This window comes from Hesperophylax consimilis, chromosome 1, assembly GCF_061612785.1.
Source record: "Hesperophylax consimilis isolate HC1 chromosome 1, BYU_Hcon_1.0, whole genome shotgun sequence".
Lineage (NCBI taxonomy): Eukaryota > Metazoa > Arthropoda > Insecta > Trichoptera > Limnephilidae > Hesperophylax > Hesperophylax consimilis.
Window position 1 is genome coordinate 3,454,318 of NC_142836.1, and position 25,782 is coordinate 3,480,099.

The 25,782-nt window shown below is 31.8% G+C and overlaps 1 protein-coding gene across 1 annotated transcript in view; it reads left to right on the plus strand.

Annotated features, from left to right (window-relative positions):
* The first annotated feature begins 1,046 nt into the window (after positions 1-1,046).
* The window catches only part of CCHa1-R (CCHamide-1 receptor), a 257,472-nt gene continuing 232,736 nt past the window's right edge, over positions 1,047-25,782 (plus strand). Inside the window, exon 1 of the mRNA XM_089639267.1 lies at positions 1,047-1,148. The gene's annotated coding sequence lies outside the window, so the exon portion shown is untranslated. The remainder of the gene's footprint in view (positions 1,149-25,782) is intronic.

Consider the following 25,782-nt stretch of genomic DNA (forward strand, 5'->3'; position numbering starts at 1 on the left):
TGTGTCTATCTCACTTACTGCCATGCTAATAAATATGATCTAAACAGTGTTAAGAGACAAAAACAAGCTTTATACTCAAATTAAGAAGACAAATTTAAATTTACAGCTCTGTAAACCAAAGGTTCCAACCGCAATTTGAGAAAAAATTCTGAAACTTTGTAAAATTTTAATAAGTACTTTTATATGAATGAAATGAAAAAAAATGAGGTGACAATAATGTTAATATAACATTTGTCTAATAAAATGTTTGCATTCAAAATTTTAACTTTTCAAAAATTAAATGTTTATTGATAATAATTAAATTTAAAGGATTCTTTCATTACCTTTCAAAAACAGTTTTTAGTTTTCCGATACTAATAGATACGTTCAGAATTTTTCAAGCGGAAATACTCCGAACTTTAATACTCAAACTCCGAAATATGTATCAGATTTTTGAAGATGATTGGCCTGTTTGAATGCTATTATTCAAAAAAAGAAAATCTAAAAAAAGAGTTTTAATAAATCGTCGGGATAGCCGTGTAGCGACATATAATATTAGCATTTATAAATATAAACGTATAAATGATTAAATTTTAATATCATGAAAAATTTAGATTACCAACGTATCTTATTATTTGATAGTAAACAGCCTCCACTGCAGTTGATTATTAATATCCCCTTGAAAGTTCGCAAGCAGCGAGTGAAAAGTAGGTAACGACCTTTCATTGAAGACTGAATGCAATCTTCCTTTTCCGGTCCCACACGCTTGCGCACCGCGGCACCGGTCCACGGTAGCGAGCGCCGAGCGTCGGGCCCCGCTGGTGCTGCGATCCCAACTCCGTCGACGCTCGCTTAGTACTGCCAACGTAGCGTCGCGGCGTAGTGCCCAACACAACGACGCCACTGTGCGTTTCGCGCGCCAATCCAAAACTTTATAGCTTTTCGCAAGTGCTTTTAACTCCATTCTTTCAATAGAATATAATATTTATTGTGTAGATGTCTCCAATAAATCATATTTAATCCAATAATAATTAATTAAATAAAGTTTTTGATTTCAAATATAAGTGATGTAAGTAAGTAAGCATGTAAAGTGCATTGTTTAATATAGTATTAAAAGTGAAAACTACAGTAAAGTGAAAAGGCCGAAGATCGTTGCAAAGATTCAAAAGGTAGGATGTTCAAAAGATTTTCATGTGATTCTTCTTGTTATTTTTAATTCCATGTATTCTTTCAGAACATTATAGTAAGTATATGAAGTCACAAGTAAAATTATGTTTGCACATTTGTGCAGATAACTGAATAAGTTTCATGAACATCTATTCCATATTTTCAATAATACACATTACAATGACGTTATATTTTTGATTGTGTTTTTTTTAATTTTTATATCTACTCCATCAATTCCTCGTTCTTGTCTCGAATAATTTGAGAAAGCAGTCAAATTATCCATTTACGAATAATATATAATTAAAAAATGTGTATTAAACTGTTATGTTTTGCTTTTGTTCGAAGTTAACTTGAGAAAAGTTCCCTCGTCTGGAACCCACATTACAATATTCATGTGCAAGCTAATGAAAGAAAACCAAATAAATTCTTACGTTTTCTAAGTCTTAAAATGGGAATTCCAGCAATTTTTTGAACTACACACTAAAATGAATATGTATTATTTTTCGAATAGGTATTTTTTTTACTTAGTTTTTCTGTATAAAATTCTAAAAGAAATTCCATTGATATTCCATAACTGTATGCATTGGTAACCTTTCGGATTCGACCACATAATACTAGAAGTCGGGGTTCACTTCAGTGCAAAAATTCTGGGATTAAATACCAAAGTATTTCTCAGTGCACAGAATTCTTATAGAGGGAAATAATTATACCGAGTCAGTGGACATCTTTAAATTTATCACTTAATAAATACAAAAGGTTGTTACCGAGGCAGTTTATTTATGTATAATAAATTTGAAATGTATAATTTTTACTACTCATGTGTAAAAGCCCCTTAACAGAGTGTTAATAAATTAGTAAATAAAAAATAAATACCGACTTTGGCAAAAGAAATTTCATATTTATGGGAAAAAAGAAACAAGAAATATGTATAAATATTGCAATTCAATACATCAGCAAGATACCAGAAAACTATTAAAATCCCAAAATTTAACACTAGGCTCATTCAAAATACCTATCTTTATCTAGGCATAATTTATTTTAATAAACTTCCATTAAATTGAAAAATATCAAAAACATTCAGGAATTTCACCTTAAATTAAAAAATTACCTTAAACTATTATAAGTCCAAAATACGTTCACTACTTACATCTAGAAGTAATATTGTTTAAATCTTGTGTTTTTTCTCAATAATTTATTTACCATAACTAACATGTACATAATTGAACTAGAATTCCCTCACCAAACACAAAAGCATTGTCTCTTTATGGTGAAGAAAGGCTATTTTAATTTCTATTGTTTTATATCTTGTTAATATCCTGTATTTATTTATGTAAAAAAAAATTTTTTTTCAAATATTAAATATTTCAGCAATATTTTTAAACTAATTCAAATCAATATTAAATTGAATCTAAAACTAGTAACGTTGCGTGCTAAAAAGTAATACAGTAGACAGTGTAATTGCTTAAGACATATTTAGTTAAAAAATGAGTTATTAGTTTAGTCAAACTTATACAGCACTTTCAAATTAACGACTGTCCAGCGCTCATGAAGAAACTTTCGATGTTGGCGTGTGTATACCGAAGCTATATTAATTCATGTTGTTAAATTACCGCAAATTCAACAAGAACATAAAAAAGTGGAATGCCTACACCTAAGCTTAAAACGATTTTCGTGATTAATTTACATCGATTTTGATTTTGCTAAAAGAAAATGTAGGAACAAATATGTGGTCAAATCCATATCATCTTATGTACGGGAAAACTATGGGATTAGTGATGTAGCATTTTTTTGTTATTGGAATTGTGAATCGTAGACGACAGTAAAAATAATCAGGTGACTGAATTCTAATTTGGACTAAAATTAGTTGGTGTGACCACTTTTTGAAAGTTAATAAAACTATTTTAGGGGGTAAGGAATTTACCACTTTAGAAAAAAACTATTATTAATGCTTTCGGTCGAGATTATATTTTCTTCATAAAACATTTAAAAAATAATTGTCTCGCAATACCTCAATTGATAGAATATTTTCCCGTTAAGACAAAGAATAAGTAAAAAATAATTAATTAATTGATAAGTAATTCAAATTTAACAACTTATTTCAGATCTGCTTGTTGGTAGTTAACTTTTATTATTTCTCGTCTTTTTTAATTCTTGTCTATTAATAGTCTATCCCGTACGTACGAGTACATCACATTCAATTTTATCAGTTTAATTTGTTTTCAACATACATATTTTGATTGCATACATTTACGGATATACTTCCCTTACATATTATAGTTTGATTTATTTACTATTTCAGGACCTATTATTTAAATTTAATATTCATATGTTTATCATTTTCCGACTTTAAATCTTCCCCACAGGAAAAAATTAGCCCTTCCACACACTTTTCCACAAATTATCATCTAGTCAATCCATATTATGCAAGTGCATTATATAATAAATACAAAATAATACAAAAACAACACGTTAAATCACCAAAGATCAAATCAAACATCAAATTCATTTTAGTATTATTATTTTAATTCTGTTTACTTTTATATTTTACTTAGTCTTAAAAGATAAAAGTATTTTAATAATTGTGAAATATTAAATGAATATAAGTATAATATATAGAGCAAGTATATTCGTACCAGCATATAATCATAATATATGTGTTAAAATATATTATAATTGTATGCATGTACGAATATACTTGCTTTACATATTAAATTAAATAAAATATTCATATTTGTTTTTCTATTGGCTCAACATATATAATTCTTTCGTCTTTTAATTTATTAACTAATCAAACATTATTTTATTAATTCTTCTCTCTCATAATATTATTCCATACCTTATGATTAATTTTTTTTTAAACTTTTATATTTTACTAAATTATTAAATTCCTTTTATATTATACTAAAAGTTCCATGAAAACTCAACACAGTGACTATTCAACACATCTATAAAAAGTGATATAAAGTCATTAAAAACGATGAAATTTTTTTTTAACCTAACCTAACCTAACCTATCCTACTTAACCCAGTTAGTAAAGTTTTTGTTTCATCACTTTCCATGACTTTATATAACTTTTTAAAGATGTGATGAATTATCATTTTGATGATTTATCCGGTCACCATGTTTTTAAAAAGAAGTGTTTATTTCTATTTGGTGTTGGCTGTGCTATCTCTAATTTTCTTGTGTATATTAAAAAAAAAATACCTGAAAGCATCGCATCAATAAACAATTATTACTGGGAGCTTGTACATATTTTTATGAAAGGCTGCCAAATAGAGGATTAATTATTTGAAAATAATTAATAAAAATAGGAGGTGGACGGTGTTGTATGGAGTAAATACGAATCTAATACATGCGATTGTATCTTTGTACGAGGGGAGCATTGTATGTGTTTAGGTAAACGGTGGTTTGACATCATAAAAAGTGTTAAACAAGACTGTAATTTCGCCGTGGTTATTCAATATATACTTGGATAATTGTACGTAAGAATTGAAAGAAAAGAGATTGGGCGCGAAATTGAGTAATCTGAAAGTATGTTGACTGTTATAGTTTGATGATGCGGTGTTGAATTCTAACAGAATGAAAGATCTATGGTCTTTCATGTCTAGGATGAACGAAGTATGTATGAAGAATGAGTTAATGATTGTTGTAAGTAAGTCTAAAGGTGTTTGAAAGAGAGAGTACGAAAATTATGTGCAATATAGGTGTGAATGATAAAAACTTGGAGCAGGTGGATGAGTGTGTGTATTTGGGGTAAGGGCTGATAGAGATGTTGAAAGAACAATACATGCAGGAAACCCCATTAATGGAGGACTGAATGCGGTTGGAGCTAACAAACATTGTCAAAAGAAGCGTAGCTAGCTGTCCACAATGGAGTACTAGTGCCGACCCTGATTTATGGCAGTTGTGACACACAGTTGTCACAGTTGGCAGTTGTGACACACTGACCCCGAATTCTTATCCACCCCTGATACTTTTTTTCTTCTTCCTAGAAATTCCTTTCTTAAAACGATCTTCTATACAACATCTCCAAAGATGACATAGACCCCAAGAGGAATTATTTATCTCCTGTGTGGAGCTAATATTAATCTTAAAAGGATTGTTTGATGCTTCTATGTATTTAAAGGAACAATAAAATGTTTAGTGCTTGCTCAAACGTACATTGCAGTATCCTTTTGGACAAAGAAATTCAAAATTGAAAATCATGATCTGCATGTACATATTTATGAATGTCAAAAACCTGCGATTCATTTGGTTTTCTTCGGGTCTAATCTAAAAAATCTTCATAACTGTGAAAGGTGCCCATTGCTCTGATGGATTAATCTGAAAACAATTTAGATGCTTAAGAGCCTTAATATTTGCAGGAAGGCATTACTTTTAAGTTTAAGCAATTTTCTTATTACAATACTTGAGTACAATCTTTAATAAATTACTTTTATTTTTTCGATGCACTCCTTGTTTGGGGCTATTTACATGCCCAAGCTAAAATAATACAAATTATGCGCAAGATTTGAAAGAGGTGGGCTTGGGTGCGAAAATGAGAAATGTAGATGCAGGTTTCCTATAATTGAATGCTGATGATGCGGTGCTAGTTTCTCTTCATTTGCGTCCCTTAAAAGCTGTGTTCAAAAGGCATATTGCGTAGAACCTGCGTTGGGTTTCATAATTGAGCTCGTAAAGAATATAATATGTTTGATGCGTTGAGCTGAAACTTTAGCGAACTTTGAATTAATTTAACTTTCGTATTTATTTTACCTTTAAATAGTTCAAGCAGCGCTGGAAATCAACGTATTATCTAAATAATTGGTCGTATTTACGTGTACCATTAGCGAAGAGTAAATACTTCGAAATTTGTTATTGGTTGGTTATAGTTTAAAACTTTGAAACATTATGAAAGTGCCTTCAAAACGTTGATAATAATTCTCACAATAGCTCCATTAAGTAGTGTTTTAACTACTGAAGAAACAGTGTTTATTGTGAGATGAAATCGTTTAGCGAAATTTAAAAAAATAATATTCCGTACATTACGTTCATCGCATTCACGACATCTGTTTTTATATTTTGCCTTGAAAAACCAGAATACTCCTCAGTTTGTTTTTTTTTTACATTAACGATGTGAAATAAAACTTTTCAGTGAAATACACTATTAAAATATAAGTTTTTTTTAAACTGTGTAGATACTTATCGGGAGTAGGTTTATTTGTGAGAGATACTAAACCTTTTTAGAAAAAAACATATTTTTTACAACGATAAATAAAGGGTTTCTGGAATAAAAATAATACATGGAGAACGATTAAAGTTTAGTAAAAGCATAATAGCTTAGGTTATTAATTCATTTATATTATACGCCCTCACGAAATGTTACAAATACGTGATATATAGTGGAAAATTATGTAGTAAAATTTGTTAAAGAAATTATAAAATAGAACACATGCAAAAGCTAACATCAATATTTTTTTTTGATTTACGTTATTATAGTCTTCTTGTAACTAAATTCCGTGCAGTTGAACACATCTACTATTTCTGAGAAAGTATTGCCAACCGCATGCAATCTAGGTATATAAATGATTCCCGATATTGATACATTTAAAAATATTTTTTATCGAGTTTTCCTAGTTTGTAAATGGAAGGTAATTTGGCTAAGTAAATCAGAGATGTCTAGGAGTATAATCCCATTCACAAACTCAAGTCCGAAACAAGTCTTCTATTTAATAGTTTTTTTTTAAATTCTATCATCAAAAGGTTGTGATTTATGGTTTCCATAGGCAAACCGAGTTGATGTTTCTTAGAAATTTATGAGATTTCTTTTTTATAAAATCAGAGTGGATTTTAAAGTGAGAGGACCAGATAAAAGAATTATATTCGTCTTTACTTTAAATTAAAGAAGAGTATGACATTTTTAATGTTCAAATATATAGTATAATTTATTTATTGTTTTCAAGTTTAATTTGTACAACTCCATTATATATTTCTTTTATATACTCTATAATATTATTATTCAATTTATAAAAACAGTTTATTTATAAACAAGTTCTGTCAAGCTGTCACATGTAATAATTATAAAATATAATCTTTGCTATCACGGTGAAATGAAGCAAAACAATTAAATACATAATTAGAAATGAGAAAAATTTAATCGAGCCAATAATATAATCGATAAGTTACATACAGTTTGATCGAATTACTCTGCATTGGCATCCATTCATTATCGGAACGGTGCTTGAATTTGACTTTAGTCATGTTTAGTGATCAGATCTGATTAACCCGGTACCTACAAAGTTGCCTTGGTCTAATCTCCTTCTCCTCCTCAATCCCTTCAGCCATTCAACGTACATCACTGGCTCCAGGCAGTCGGAACTGTTTATAGTAAGTTAGATCTTGGGAAGCAGGGCCAGGAAAAAATGATAAAATGAGAAAATCGTTAGTATTAAAAAATATATAATGAACAGAGATGTACTTTATTTAAAATAAATCCATTTCAAATGGAAATGCAAAATGCAAAATGGGTATTTTCCATTTTGCATTTTAAATGCTTTTCTAAAAACCATTTTGCATTTTAAATGCTTTTCTCAATGCATTTCCATTTTAAATGCTTTTTTGCAACATTCTTCCTACTATCTCCACTCATCTTTTTTTCATAAGCCCCAAATATCAGTCGGTCCTCAACCTCGTTATGAGAGATAATTTACATTTATCACGTTGCTCCCTGGTAGGAGCCCTTTCAATTGAGTGATACCATTACAAAAAATAATGATTCAAATACTGAACATGGGGCCATGACGCTGTAATATTAAATGTTAGATAGCAGTTTCTATGTTTTTACGTTGGCAACATTTGTCCCGCGCAAATTTTTTGTGGTTCATAATCCGTAGTCGTGGCATTTTTTGATTTACCATCATGTAATATGTTTGTTCTACATTGATGTCCATTATTAAATGACAAAACTGTTTAAAAATTCTCTAATTATTTTGATTGTTTGACCTGAGAAACCATTTTGCATTTTCAATGCATTTTGAAAATAGGTATTTTGCATTTTGCATTTGAAATGCTTTTCTAAAAACCATTTTGCATTTTGCATTTTCAAATGGAAAAGTTTTGACCCATTTCCATTTTGCATTTCAAATGGTTTTGGGTACCCATTTTGCACATCTCTGATAATGAATATGCCGCGTTTGGTCCACTAATGAAGAGATTTTTTAGTCAATTAACTAAATAATGGTTGAAGCGTTACGTGCAGAAGTGGGTGCAGTTTTTGGAGTGTGCCTTCGCGTGTTTTACAGAGATTTGTTACGTGTATCACACTAGTGTTGTCTAGCTGGTTGGTGCTTCCGTAAGCGAGGAAGTGGTGACTACACGACACTCCACAGATTTTGCTTGACTTGTTACCATCATGCGGATGACGTTCAGTATTATAATATATGTGTTGTTAGAACTATATTGATTTGAAGAGATTTTCAGTATGGTTTAGTGGAAAACTACCAGAGTCAAAAGCATGTTTAAAATAGCTCGAGCCGTTAAGTAACGGAGTGGTGGGTAATATCAGTATCGCCCTGGAGTAAGACCATTATTAAGATTAGAAACATGGTGATGAGATCTGAATAGCCAGATGCTTCTCCACCCCCTTCCCCTCTCCACTTTCCCCCCCACACCGATCAGCCTCATAACATTCCCTGGTGAAAGACCACCATTCTGAACTGAAATGTTGCTGAAATGACTTTAGTCGTGTTCGGGACGAGATCTGAATAGCCAGGTACATCCCAAACAATTTTCCACTACCTTCAGCCTCACAACGTATCCCAATTGGGGATATTATAGTCTTACTGGTTTTAGACGATTGGGATCAGTTGCGATTCTTGCGCGTAACTGGTATTAAAAAAAAATCACCAGTTGTTGATGTCTCACTCGTTTCAGGCAGTTACGGTATTTCCAAAGAGATCGTACTAAAATTATCGACGAAAAATCTTTCTTTCGAAACTTTTTAGTCCCTGCTTTCCCCCCCCCCTCTCTTTTCGAATTCGACTCCTTAATTTATTGGTCTTTAAATTAAACTAAGCTGGGTTCTGGGTCGATTCATTTAATTGAATGAGTGGCATAAAATTTGAAGGGCAGAGAATCGAGATACCTACTGACCGCAGGATTGCTAATTCTGGGACACCTAATTCCGATTCTCCTTTAAATAAACTCAGCCACGCATTAATTCTACCATTCTATGAAGGTGGAAATGTCAATTTACCAATTTCATGTATTTCAATTTCCTAATACACCTGGATTAACATTTAGGTCGAAAGATATATTTATTTTATTGTCAATATCAGGGTTGGTTTCCACTCGTATTTCATTTTAAAATATCGGTATAAATAGTTCCCAATAGATGTATTAACCCAAATTCATGGTAATGTCAGGTCTATAAAAATATCTATGGTGGTTATGCGAGAAAGTAACAGATTGCACCCTATGTTTATGGGGTCAGTGTTCTGAGATTGCAAAATTCCTATCCTTTCTGAAAGCCAGGTAGAAAATTCCTACACACTGAAATTTTATCCTTCATACGTGGTAATGAATATTTTATCTCAAATAAAAGGTGCAAAAATAACCCTTTCCCAGCTTTACAATATTTAACATTCAATATTCCCATAACAATCTTTTCTTATTTAAAGTAGATTTATTAGGGTTACTTTTCACAATGCAAGATCTAATTATCTGAAGCTTAGCATGACCAATAGATAAAACGTAGCTATAAACACCACTTTTACTATCTTATTCTTGGCATGACCAATAGATAAAACGTAGTTATATATACAACTTGAATTATCTGACGCTTGGCACGACCAATAGATAAAACTTAGTTATATACACAACTTTTGATAACATTTCTAAAATAATTTTTGTCCGAATTCTAATGAGGTATAACGAACTCTCTTGTTTTTTTACAAATGTATCAGAGTAGTTCGAGCATGCTAAGGATGGTTATAGCTAAAATTATCGTAAACAAAACGATCGTAATCAAATGATCGTAACTCTTAAATGATCGCAAGCAAAATGATCGAATACATAATAATAATAAAATGCAATTAAAAGTGTTTGGATATATTTTACGTGAAATCATTTATTTTGTGAGATAATGTACAGTTTACGATCAAATAATTATTTACAATCAAGTAAAAATTACGATATTTTTACATAGATCATTTGGTTTCGATCAAAACGTCAGTTATCACTGAGGACCAACCTTTAGAACTTTTGAATAATACCGGATTTTACCCGAGCGATTTTTATTCGAGCGATTTTTGGCATATTGTTTTAAGCAATCGCTTGTCACAATAAATTTATAGAACCTAAAAATATGGGATAAGCGTTGAAATCTAGACAAGTTCATTGGCTTTAAGCCGCAGTAAGTAGTTTCATATGTTTCTATAGTAATATTTTGAAGAACGTATGATTTAATTACTATCAAATTGCCATATGACTTAATTAATATAATTCTTCAAAATATTATTTGAATTATGATTTATTGGTAAATATATATATATATATATATATATATATATATATATATATATATATATATTCACACCACTCACTCGAGTCAATATATTAATTGTACTGATTCATGGCTTAGGTGACGTCAAGATACACCATTGCAAACTTTTCAAAAAAGTTCACTTTGAAAGCTTATAAATTCGACATTTTTGGAGATTTTGAAAAACTAATTTTACGTTAAAAACAAATTCACAAGCCTCCTACATAAAATATTTGATATCCAGTCGTTATTACATCAAATTCTTGTTTTTAGATGATTTGCTCGATCTAAAATAGCTATGTTACTGATATAATCGGATCAGCGCCATATCTGAATTTGGGGATTATTCAAATTAACAAAATAATGGCACTGTTAAAAATTTGTGACGACTGGCGTTTACATTAAAAGTACTATTATAAAGCAACGATTTCATAATTTTCTAAAAGGCTTTTCACGTAGGGGGTATCTTAAAAAATATTTAATTTTCTACTGAACAAACAAACCTCCTCACAAAGCTTCCAAGCGCATATTTTTTTAATGGAAAAGTTGAAATATTCAAATATTTTAAACGTTATTTGACGTTTCTTTGTAGATTCCTATTGTAGAAATTCTCAATTGGATATAATTTCTTTTCAACAAAAATAAAAACTCATTAAAATCGAAGACTGATATTATTTACTGTTAAACGCAATTGCAATAAATTTATTAGATATCCATCGCAAGATTGAAATATCTTAAAGCCGCGAAAAGCTTTTATCAGACCTCAGTTGTCACTTCCAGAACTTAGCTGTCAAATTCAACAGCAGGGCATGCACCTCGTGTTCTTTGTGTCGTATTCATTTCCTTCGTGTCACTTTATTTCCCATTCAACACTTGCGGACAGCAGAATTCTGTTTGCCATATTTTCATGGTTAGCTGAAAGAAATTGAAAGCCTTTTAAGTTCGCGGAGGGTTATCAGAACACATGTTTTCTATCGACATTTTTTTTGTGCGCTATAAAAAATATTGGTATTTTTGTATTGGAATAACTTATTTAGTAAAACCTCAAATTGTAATATTTATTCATTGAATTATAAAAATAATAATAATAATACTAGACAAATTTTAAAGCGCCACTTTTGTGAGTTATTACCTCAGGGGCGCTTTACAGTTGATGCAGGTATTACAAAAATATAAATATTACCAAAATGAAGTGAAGGTAAGTAAAGTAAAATGAAGAACAGGAACAGGTGACATGAAGATAGAAGATGGAGATTCTGCAGCAAGAATCCTAGGTGGTGAAGAAACTAGACCAACTGCTGCAGCGAGAGAGTCCACCAACAATTAACAATTCGCACAATTTAAATGTTTACTATTCATCGTAGACTCGTAACAAAGCCAATAGATTTCGCAAGTTAAAAATAAAAATGAACATTTTGACAATATTGTGGTAGCGGTACCTACCTCCAAATAGATAGGCGGCGAGCGGTCACTGTATATGGCTTGATAGTAGAGGCATTCTGGTATTGTAATCCTCGAGGTAAAGTCTGATTAGACTGGCTCTAATTTTACAAAAAGACTTATTTCCTGCAACCCAAAATAGAGTATCTACAAGTCACCATAGTGACTACAACTATATAGATGGCATTTTTATTAAGGTAATATCTTACAATGCGTTAAGAAAATTAAGATAATATTAGTAGTTCTTACTCGAAGTATGATACAGTTAAGAATGACCGAAATTGATATGGTCGAACTAGCTCAGTGGTAAAGCGAAGCCCTGGCAAGGCTGATATCCTGGGCTTAATTTCTAGATGCGACCAAAACTTTTCATGTATTTTTTTTCTGTTTCACGTTATTTGTTTTATGTTATTTCAAGAGTTTTTAAAATTATCTTTATTAATGTTGAATTCCTTATCAATTTTATATAATTAGTGTTTAGTGACTTAAATTCAGAAACGCACTATTTTACGGGCACTAGTTTTTGGGCAAAACAAATGTTTTGATTCCCAAAAATCTCATTCCAGTATCTTATTTTCAAGATGGGGTACATAACATAAATTATCTCTTTTCAGGTTTCAATCAATTATTAACGAATTAACTTTATTTCTAGTCTAATTATTATTTCCTTCATTTTCTTAGTAAGACAATCGGTAAAAAAATGAAAATTAATTGCTAATTGAAAAAAAAAACACAATTTAAATCAATTATTTATCATGTTGCTTAGATAATATAAATAAAGAGTCTGCAATAAACACATTCAAATTAAAATGATACATTTATAAATTTGTATGAGCGTTCATTCATATCTGGCGAATGTTTTGCTGGGAGAGCAGATACAGATAGTGATGAATGCATAAACCCAATGAACCGTATCGGATCACAGGCTAATAATAATATAGTCTCCAGGGTAATATGGAATTAGACGCCACGCACGTCGACATTTTTTACGAGATCACAAATTATTCAGCCACCAGTATCCAGTTAAGTTTTAGTAACGCCTCGTTTTATCGATTTGAAATCAACATTTCTGAAAAATCTTGCTGTATTATAGATTATGCCGATATTGTAAAGTTGATGTTGTCATGGGATATTAGTGGAATCACGTGTACTGTGTACGTGCGCATGGACCTAAAAGCCATGGCCATTTTGTACGATTGGCATTGAAGTCAAATATAGGGTGAGCGGAAATTTCCTAGTATGACAAACTTTTCAAGTGATGTATGCCAAGTGGTAGATAATGAACCATTATAATTTTATTTGTGTATTGTTTAATGCAGTTATAACGGCTTATGATTTTGATTTATTTTTGGGGTATTATGCCGTATTGCGCTACCTTCTTCTCTAGCCAACGTTTTGGACAGCATTACATGTAATCCAAAATTGACCTGATGATGGACACCGCAATGCTGTCAAAAACGATGACTAAAGAAGGAGGTAGCGCAAAACGGCATAATATCTCAAAAATTAAACACTATATTACATCTGTTCAATGGTTAAGATATATTACATCCGCTCATTGGTTAGGAAATATTACATCTGTTCGTTGGTTAGAATATATTACATCTGTTCGTTGGTTAGGATATATTATATCTGTTCATTGTTTAGTATATATTACATCTCTTCGTTGGTTAGGATATATTATATCTGATATGATTTGAGATTTTCACGACCAAAAGTATTATGGTGGGTTAGGGTTAGGTTATTTACATATAGTTGCTGTCGCGTTTGAATATGGAGCTTTAATTTATGAACTTAATTACAGAATGATTGTTCGTTACGTAATGTGAATGACGTCAAAGAAGGAAAATGAATATAAGTATTATTATCACATTCATTGTTCGCGTTTATCGTTCGTGATATTGTGGGTGCCTTTCGGGCACGTCCGAAGGATTTAGTTGAATTGCAGTTGAAATCATTTGCATACATTGTTATTCGAATTGTGCATTCATTGTTCATTAACGTTGATTTACCAGGTTTAATTCAATTATCTAACGGGTCTTCAATAGAGTTTCCCAAACTGTGCGATGAGAAAAGTTTTTAGAAAATTTATAACTCGCTTTCAAAGTTCACGATATTTAGGGATTTTAAAATTAACTTCACACATGAGGCTCCGAGGAAAATTGTTGGCTTTCCTATGACATCTTTGAAGATGCTGTGTGGTGGGTTTTTAAACAAAGGAAAGATGGATAGGAAATTCTAGGAAGGAAAAATGTATAAGGGTTGGGTAGGAATCTGTGGGTGAGTGTGACCATGAGTGAGGTGTCAACCACAATCGACTCTCTCAACTGGCTTTTCCCGATCCAGTCCGCCACTCAGCTTGTAGGCACAGGCTTTCATTGTATATATTAAGGAATTTAAGGTCCAAACAAAAAGATAATTTTAAAATTTATTTTACTCTTTCTATTAATACCCTAATAGGTTTTTGTAAGGAATTTAACATTCGATTACAGTATGTAAGTATAACAGGATAAATATAGTAGTAGAACTCGTAACGCAAATGATGCTTACGTCAAGCAAAACCGGCTGGTGAGTACGTTTTAATGTATTAGTCGTTAAAAGTTATTTATTAAAAATTAAACTCGATTCTTGAAATACGAAATGGTTCCGTCTGTTACTCATCCCACTGTTCAGTAGCAACAACGTCTATAACTATTTTTTAAGGGTATTATTTCGTCTTTATAATATACCAAGACAAACTTTTTACTGAAACGAAACATATAATTATTTTTCAACGGCTACAATTATGATGTTTTAGCATAAATTTATTGTTTTCTAAAAATGGATGGTGGTAGTTTTTAGTTTGTAAAACTATGTTTGAAATAAAAATTTCTCAGTCACCAGTGTCTGTTTGGTGAAATTGTGAAGCTGACGAGAAATAGCGAAGATAAATATCGTTAAACAATTTTGCATTTAACAAGAGGAAAATAATAATGGGATAATATGTATAGCACCGTTTTTGTTAGAAAGCGCTCCTTTAGACCAAGAATAATATACGTATATCTGTAATGTTAGTAATATCTTGTTAGATACATAGTTATGAGTTAATAAGCAAGTCGAGCTCCGAATGGTTCCGATTGGAACCCGAGCCTAGCCGATCTTAGGTGCAGAGTTCAGTCATCTCTATTGGCTTCGACAGAATAATTTTAAAAAAACTCAAACGGTAAGAACGTATGTCCAGTATGACTCATATATGTAATCAGTTATGCGAATAAATCTCTTGTAATCTTGACTAACCGAGCAAGTTATTGAAGACTCACTTAATTAAATTTTCATCTGAAAAATACACATACTAGTTATTCAAGAAAATACATGTTGGAGCAGCCTTCGGTTTTAAGACATATTATACAGGTTTTTCCAATAAAAGGTGTTATTTTGATATTCAATCGTAAAATATCAATGGTTTTGTTGCTTGTGCAGCACGTAGCGCCATTTTGTTGAAAGAAAACGTTGTTCAGATCAATACCATCCAATTCCGGCCATAAAAAATCATTAATCATCTCCCGATAGCGCAACCCATTCACCATAACTGTTGCTCTAGCCTCATTTTCAAAAAAGTAAGGTCCAATGACTCCGCCGGACCATTAACCGCACCAAACAGTCACTCCTTGAGGATAGAGAGGCTTTTCAACAGTAACTCTTGGGTTTTCCGAGCCCCAGATGCGACAATTTTGCTTGTTCCACCGAGGTGGAAATGGGCCTCATCACTCAAGATGATTTGCATTTGATTCACTCAAGTGAATTTAAATAATTTTGTATAAGTTAAATTTTTAATAAGTTGATACGTGTATCGTTCCATTTTAATCAATTGCGTAGTTTCTACTCGTCAAATGTCAAAAATTGACAGCTTCAAAAGTAACATTTACTGAAATAGCGGGCTATTCAAAATAACACCTCTTATTGGAAAATCCTTTGTAACAAATTTACTGCGGTTACAAGAAGACATATCAAATCAAATCAAATCAAATCAAATCAAATCGAATCAAATCAAATCAAATCAAATCAAAAATTATTTATTGTAAAATAAAAATTACAAAAGGTGTAGCTTATGGGTAGACCCCATTTCTTCCAGCTAACCACATTTATTTAATTACAATGTTTATATAATATTATTTGTTTTATTATAATAATTGCAATGTTTATACAGATAAAATAACAATATACCAATGAAAAAATAAAAAAAATACAAATATATATACCAATAAAAATAGGCGTTTCATTTAGGTGAGGTATTTACTCAACGTGTAGTGACATTTATTAACAAGGAAAGTGTTTAGTAACGATTTGAATTTGTGTGTATCTTGTATTTGTTTAATGTTAATAATAATAATAATAATTGGATGACTTGTATAGCGCCGTTTTTGTGCAAAATCACCTCAATGTTATGTGGAAGGTTGTTATATACTTTAATGGCCATGTAGTATGGTCCTTTTTGGAATATTGTTTTGTTTGCTTTTGGTATTAGTAAGTTTTCTGTGAGCCTTGTAGCGTATTTATGTGTTGAGTTTTTTAGTGGGAAATTGTCTGTAGATGATCGCACTAACATGCATAACTCTATTATATATATGTCCGTGACTGTCAGAATTTTCAGATTTTTAAACATAGGTCTACATGAATCTAAACGATCAGAGTTTGTAATTTTTCTTATGCATCTCTTTTGTATGATGAAAACATCTTTAGCGTAACACGAGTAATAGACAACAACGACATTTAAAAACACAACAGGCTAAGTCACATATCTCATATCGTACATCGTTGAAGGATTGTATTTGTATAGATAAAATAATAAATTGATACATTAATATTCTTAAATATTGTTACGTATATGTCGACTGGTTATGTAACTATTGCAAGTTTCCGAGAATTGTGATATTGTATGGATCGCTTCTACACCAACTATGGATAATAGTTTCCCTGAGATCACTATGATGTTTGTACCTCTCTGAGTCTAATACAATAACTTCTCTTTAAAACAACGCTTGGTTAATATATACAACATTTAGTTTCTAAGATATAATCCCGTTTATGGACACGTCTCGAATCCGGAAAGCCGTGGGTTTACTTTGCACGTGCGTAGTTCACGATGTCCAGTCGCCACATATATCGGAACAGTTTGTAATATTTTCGCCTTTTCACCATTTTCTTTTATTTGTTTAAAACAATATAAAATTTTCTTCTCTCTTTAGTACGACCGATATTTAAATTTTTTTTTCTAAGGCTTTGCATATGTGTTCGCAGGGATGGAAAATTCCTCCCCTACAACACATAAGCCTCCATGAAAATTGGACCCTTTTCTTTGATATCTACAGAAAGCTACTTAAAGCTCTCTTGTACTATATATCTTTATAGGCATATGTACTTAACTAATTAATACGTTATTTACGAACTTGAACGCAAATATTTCCGTATTTACATTGTAATTAAATTCCATCAAACGTTGTGTAATTTTTTGATTTATGATATAGGATTTTAATTACCTTCATTTTTGTGGTAACCCCCTTGGTTCTGATCGAGGTGTTGAGTTTCACAATTTAATTGGTCTTTCCATTGCAAACCTAGACTTAAATGAATTCCCTGAATGAGCTAACTTTCCTAATGTAATTATTCTGATTCCCTGCACCCTAACAAAATCGTAGTTAAACGCTGATAAAAGATATTATACATGTTTATTTGGACAGGTAATTTGATATAACTCAAATGGTTAATTGTTAGTAAATTTGATTTTGGTAAACTCTTGTGTCTGTGTGGCGCCACTCCTTTATGATTCTGCTGCTATAAGGTACATGTAAAGATTGATTTAGTAGGTAAATGTAATTAGTTAATTGCATATTTGACGAACTCGGAATAGCCCATTTGCTGGCATAATTTGGCTCCAAATCCTCCTGCAAGTAAACGAGATGATCGTGAGTCAACAAGAAATTTGCACAATCCTTTGACACGGCTCTTTGATTGATACCTAAGTTATCGCGTCCCAAAAAGCCTTCCACGTCATCATGTACTGCCTTCAAGTTTCCCCTCGGGTCTCGAAACCCCCAAATTCCGACTCCTCCTTGGACTACAATTTACTTAGGGCGAACCGGTTTCGTCCTATATACAATCATATACTCACGGTTGGTGTGGACTTACGGGTCGTGAATCCTCATTCCACGTTTAAAAGAAAATGCGAGAGTGGTCTATAAGACCTAAAATGCAAGCTGTATGCAGGTCCGCATTCTCCAGTAAACAGTACATACGAATAAATATATGTATACATACAGTTTGGGAAAGGTTTATAACTCGCAATACGAGGCTATCTACCTCGAATTCCGAGCTCGGATCTCGCACGAAGAGTTCTGCGAAACTCTAGGATTGGTAACCGAATATATACGTAAGAATAAGGTTATACTAATAAATACTAGTAGAATAAGGTCTTATTTGATAGTTTGTTTTGGAGAGCTATCGAACTCCAGGCTTTTGTTTGTTTGGTTTTGACGTTTTTATTTAAGAGAATCGCCATCTCTATTTGATTTGGTTAATGGTCTTGTTATAGGAGCGACCACTGCCTCCTATTGATGAACTGTATTTGTTTTAAATTTTACCTCCAGGGTTCAACATTAATTTTTGTTCATCCTATCCCGTGATTTTCCAATTGTTTCAAGTAGTTGATTGCCACATTAGAGAGTACTCGACTCTCAAATGTCTCAGGCAACTGATGGGGTTTTGTATGAGCACCCAATCAATAAAATTCAAATGTTTCGTATAATTTTTCGATATAAATCTTGCTAACCCGTGATTTTCCAATTGTCGATTGAGAATGATAAGTATTTGTGAGCACGTTTCTTCCAGCTGTTTCGGGTAATTAATAAAAATCTATGCGATTATCTAATCAATGGTATTTAAATGTTTCATGTAATTTTTCGATATAAATCTTGCTAACCCGTGATTTTTCAATTGTCGTTTGTGATTGATAGGTATTTGAGAACACGCATCTTCCAGCTGTTTCGGGTAATTAATAAAATCCTTTGTGACTAACTAATTATGGCCAAGGTCGTTTTCAAACTATGCGGTTGACCCAATTCTCCAGTAATCCCTTGTTTTATCAACAAATTTAACAAGGTAAACATCTCATCTGACCCACTAACCCAGATGTGAGATTGTTTATTTTAAAATATCTCGCGCTCTCCTTGTGATTCAGTTATGATACCGTTTATTGTGCATAGTTAATTTAAATATTTTTAATTCCATTATTGAAGTTAAACTATTTTTCATTTTCCGAATTTAGTAAATTTACTAGGTTAAATGAAGAATAAATATAAATATATATTTAAGGACACATATCTCTATTGTCAAAATATGTTAAATAAGAGTACATATATTAATAAATAAATATAAAATATATGATTCTACATAGTCTGGAATATTAATAAATACATATTTTCTTTTTCAATAATATAGATATGTCCTCGGGTAGGTATTAAAAATCGCTACCATTTCGATGCTTCGATTAATAAATAAAATACATATATATAATTACATTACTCATATATATATTCTTTATATACAATATTTTACTTTACTTTTATATAGATAAATACACAATATATATATATATATATATATCAATGTGTAATTCCTTTTTGTTGTTTTTACTTTAATATTCAATTGGCATACTTCCACTTCACAAACCTTCTGTGTCTCCTGGGACCTGAAAATTATTTATAAAAGGAAAACTCACCCCAATCAAGGTATTTCCGGCTGGGTGTACACAACAACCTTGATGAAGAAAACTACCTAATTAACTGAATTTTCCAACTAATTTCAAAATAAATCTTTTCGACTATTTATTCCTATTTAATATTTTATTCTCGCTTGAATCATATAAATTAGCTGATATTTAATTTTCTTCCGAACAAAATCCTAATCCAGAAAACCCGTTGATTTAATAACACCTTTCTAGTTTAGGCTTTTGGATGATAGCTGTTTCAAATTCTTTTTTGAAATGATAGACTGATGATTAAAATTCCGGTTAAAACGACAAACACTTTTAACACTGTCGCTATACGCACGATGGATTTTAATTGAACAATTTATTAATTCTAAATTTCTTTTTATATAAATTGATAAGAAAATTTATTCCAAATTGTGCAAACTTTTAATTAACTCGACTCTTAATAAATTAAATTTTTTCTCTTACTATTAATTTTAGAACAAAGGTTTAAACGTTTATTATTATCGAATCCTTTTTTTGTTTTTGTGTTTCTTTTAACCTAAGATGAAGTATTTACTATTAATAATTTTTTTAACCAAATTGATGTTAAATTATAATCTATTTTTAAATATCAATTCACGAGCACATCCACTCTAGATGAACGACAAAACTCTCAATCGAATTTTTAATTTCACTTGAATGGAATAATTATTTTTAGAATTTAATTAATTCACAATTCACTTTTTGCACTTCTCACTTTACACTTTTAAGCACTGAATTTAATATCTATCTTTTTTTTAACACTGTTTGATTAAATTAAACAGACTTATTAAAATTTCATTGATTTTAGCACTTGTACTCTTTCCGAAATTCTCTAAGTCCAGGGGCTTATTCAAAATTTAACACTTAAAGATTTTTCACTGTTAATCCTACCAAAAAACGTAGTACTGCCACGTAACAACTTTTCAAATCCTCGGCGCGACTGTCCCAAAACTGGTGTGTACCGTCACTTTATACCCTTCTCAGATTCCAAAAGACGTATCTGAATTTCCTTTGGTAATCAATTCTATCTTTTACCAACTCGCAAATCCGAACATCCCTCCCATCAATATCGATTGTGCTTCCATAAGATGTTCTGCTTTCCGGCTCAAGGCGGTGGTCAGTTTCCATCTCACAAATCTAAATCGATAGGGTCCGAATCGGGTAAGTCTGTGTTAATCGCCCAAGCTCCCTTTGTCCTCTGTTCATACAAAATGTAGTTAAGATCTCATGATTTTGCGTTCCTTTTTTTTTCTCAATTCGCGATAGGTCCGTCCTCAATAACATATATACAGATCTCAATTTTATGCATCTCGTGCGAAAATTGTTTAAATCCATGTCGAAATCTTTACTACGCATTTTTGAATTTCGATTTGTTTAAATTCTACTTAATTTTATTGTTACTTATATGAGCTTTTCCATTTCCACCCGTACTTTCTATCTCCCTGTCGCAGATTTGAGTTTTTCCTTTATCTTTGAATTTTATTTTTATCCGCGACGTTTTCTTGCACAATTTCTTCTTAATTCTTATGTCATTTCTCATAACTCTTATAATTACTCATTTTCCAAGTCGTATTTATTAATTTCACGGATAAATTCGAATTGTATCGCTTTTCTCCACATGGATCATTTCCTATCTCCGTTCTTTACCCTTCCTTTTATCTTTTCTTCACTTTTCCCGATGTGTGTGGTCTGCTGGGAAATTTCATACTTCATTTATTATTAATTAATATATAGTTTTCCACACTTCTATGGGAGATATACCTAATTAGACTCTGGGATATCTGTCATTTTTATTGCCTGACCCAATCTCCGCCCATTCTCCATCCCTCACTTACAAGATTTCACATAAATTATACGTCTGGACATATGTTTACGCCTCAGATTTTATGTACTATGGTCGTAAATTTTATTTTATTTCAAACCTATTAATTTTAATCTCTTTTGCCTAATCTAAATATTCCATAAGGTCCACGTTAAAGTTAATCGTCTCTCCAATCGTTTATTACCTTAACGTAAATAAAAATCATGTTCAAATTTCGATTGTTTATCCTTCAAAATATACATGAGACCGCCAACCTTTTATCTTGTTTCGATCCCTCCGTAATATTGGGTAACTCTAATATATATCTACCCTGATAATCATGTAAAATGTCTACTTTTTCTGAATCTAATCTATCGCTATATGTTTAGTTTTACTGTCTTCTTCTGATACTCAATTTTCATGTCCCTAGGACCTTTGTAGCAGCTAAAATCTCTGTATTATCTTTCCATTCGGTCGCCGCACTTTTCTTAAATGTCTATTTTTTTTGCGAGATTTTCATTCAAGATTGATTTACCAATATGTCCGTTTCATCTTAAATTGATAACGATTAATTTCCATTGTTTCCAACACTCACTCCTCTCTTTAGTACGATTTTTTCGAACTCGACACCCTACTTCTATCATAAATAATTGTACTACAGTTGAAAATTCTGCCAGTAACTTTCCTTCGCTTTTCCCGTCCTTTTTTATACTATCACGTTTATAAATTTTCCATTGCATTTTCGTGCGTGTGTTTTTCAATTTGTAAAATCTTCAAAGCACTCGATTTTCTATGGTTCGCTATCTCATGAATGTCTCAGTCATTGTAAACATTCCCAGGAGTTTGTCACCTTGAAAGTCGATGTTGATCCTAAAGTGCGTTCACCTCTAATTTCTGTGAGAATCGAAATGTCGTTAATTATCTATTTTATTGCCCGATCCAAAGTTTATTCCTTTGTCTGTCGTAGACACACTCCCCTCCGCTCACTGATTGGTTACTCAAAATTTTATAGCTCTTTGTTCAGATCTAATTGGTCGACAACCTTCAATATTTATTTTTAGGCCTAGAAAGGGGAAGTACCAGTCGTCCTAGACGATTTTACGACCTCTCTGCTTTCGTCCCGGAATCTTGATTTAATTTCAACTATTACAGGTGTCTACTGCAAGCAAGCTGGATCAATTCTTTCTCCGCCAGATGTCGTTAGCATGTCCGTTTTCATAAATAATTTGCATATTTTCTTGCAGCTATGGTTTATCTGTTTTTTCTTTCACTGTGATTTAAAGCCTTTCATCACAAGTTTTAGCGCAAAATTTCAACATTTTCTTTCTAGACTTATAGGAGCACTATGTCTATTTTTAGTTGAGTTTTTGAAGTTTAAAATTTTTTCTACATAAACTGCAACTCGGCAAGGATTATAGACGTTTCCATCGAAGATTTAGTTCATAATGTTCGTATCCGTAAATGTTTCATACATCCTTACCAACAAAAAAAACTCTCGGCTCAAGGATGTAGACCGCCTCTGAAGGGAGTGTATGCACAAATACTGTAATTTCTTTTGATAAATAAATAAATAAAATAAAAACTATTTCCGAACAACGCACACTTTAATTATTATTTTTTTTCATGGATGCATTTTGTAAGTTTATACATAATTTACACAACCAGAATTTACTTAATGGCGGAGATAGGAAAGATTTTTTATTAGAATTTAAAGTAACCAAGTTCTATATTATTACTGTTAAGTTTTGCTGGTATTTTTTTAATTTCTATTATTCTGACAGCTGTTTCAACGTTCAAATTCATCATCAAACCGTGTTTCCATATTCACTTGAATATCTTATCACAGTCCCATGAGAGGTCTAGCCCCAGGCCTGTGAGACTGCCCAAGCGGTCAATACGCCACTGGTCCCTAAGATAATTTAAACACGAGTGTTTGGAGAAAAAATATGTCGTATGAATAGAATGAAGCAAGAGCGTGGGACGTTGGATGAAGATATAGCACGAACAAGTGAATAAAATACTTGACAAGGGTTCTGTCAAAAAAGATTATTATTTTATAAATCAGTTCGTAGGTTTTTATGCGAAAAAAAAGAAACAACTAGCATGTATCCGATTTTTGAATTCTATCGATGTCAACTATGGTCGAAACATTTTAGTATAAATATGTGTCTACACAGATTTCAGAGATATAGGTACCTACATTTACAATCCACCAAATATAACCTTTCAACACAATATGTAGAGTCTACTCAATCTACTTTCGACTATTCCTTCCTCACCTTCGTCTTCCCTATCTCCTTCCCCTCCGTACAATTGGCCGCAATTGGGGATGTCATAGTCTGACTGCTCCAGACGGGATCAGTTGGGACTCTTGGGTGTTACTCAATTAAAAATAAAAATTTTAGAGACAAATGCAGATTTCTAAAAAGGTTGGCAAATTTGAGTATGAACACTCTTCACAAAGTCTTCATTAAAGTTCCGTAAAATGTAGTTATTTTCAAACAGTTTTCACGATACAATATATATATTTTAATTAAATTACCATAGATTTAAATTACATAAATTATCCTCTTTTCAATTTTGTCCTGTCTTAACGGACATTAATTTTTCGTCCATATTGATCTCTTCCTTAATGGATTCAAGGGTCTGAATTAAAATTCATTTTCAAATAAGTAATTGCGCTCCTGAAACTCGTAAATTAATGGTTCGGAATAATGATTTCAATTTTAAGAACTTTCAAAACCAATAGATTATTAAATACCCAAAATACTTGTGGGCAAAAAGATGATGGCTTAACAATCGGAAAGAAAATAATATCTCTGAAGGATTAGGGGAGTGTGATTAATGGTTAGGGAAAAAGGAGGATGTAGGAATGAAAGGGACGCAACACCAGTCTACCTTGTATTTCCTAGTAGTGCCGATTAAGATGGTATTTGCTTTTATTATTAATTGTTATGTAGCTCCTAAGTATTAACATGCGAATGAGTGCGGGGACATTCGAATGGTTCCGACCTTTTCCGGACATAGCCGATCGTGGCTACCAGCCTCAACTTGCTTGGCGACAGCTGGTAAAATCACTAAGAGACTCATAAGCACAGGACTTCAGTCCCTAAAACATATATATGTATACCTTATCGTAAATAAAGCAACTTGTAATTTCGACGAACTATGTGTATATAATTGAAGATGCACACGATCACAACAAAATACAAATACAAAATATCAGACGTAATAAAAGGACATTACATTAATATTAGAAAAATTCCTATGAATTTATTTTTTTAAAGAAAAACAATCCCGGGAAAATAAAAGCCTGGATGTACATAGGTACATAATTAAATTCCCTTAAATCAGGGAAATGAGCGGAAACTTTTGCTCGTTCTATGATTTAGGACATCTAAATAATTCACTTTTTTTTAATTATTGTGCACGTATCCCTTATTTTCTCCTAGTAAATCTTCAAATTATCTCATGCTTATAATAATCTAATGTATTACAATGAAAATCAAGAAAAAATAACACTAAAAGTGTGACATATGCTGGTATATTTGTATTTTTTTGCTTTATATTGCCAGTCTCCCCATATCAGTAGACAAAATCACGCGCAGATTTTACGTATTCATAGCACATTATCGTCGAAGAACCATTCTCAAAGAATGAAAAAAATTGATGATATTTCTGACGAGGACTCTCAATTGCCTGCGTATGGCATTTCCAAATCACTTTCACGGTGATGTGACATGCATATCGTATATTATGTGGTGAAGTATTAGCAGTAACGATAATTAATTTTTATCTGATTTGTACCTTTTCAGAGATTTTTAGTTTTACTTATTTGAAAATATATATTTTAGTAATTTGTACAGCTAAGCGGCTGCACACTTATGTTGTTTTAACATTAATGTGGTGAAATTTGTGGACCATATAAAACTGTTATTCTCTTCCTAAACTATCGGTTGTTTTAGGTAAACCTACTAAAGAGTCTTGCACAGTAAAATCAATAACTTATACAATATCGGATTAGCTACCAATGATTTTATACTGATTTATCGAGCACGGTAGCGCTGTGGATAGCCATACCGATATTGATAATGCAATAAATTAGAA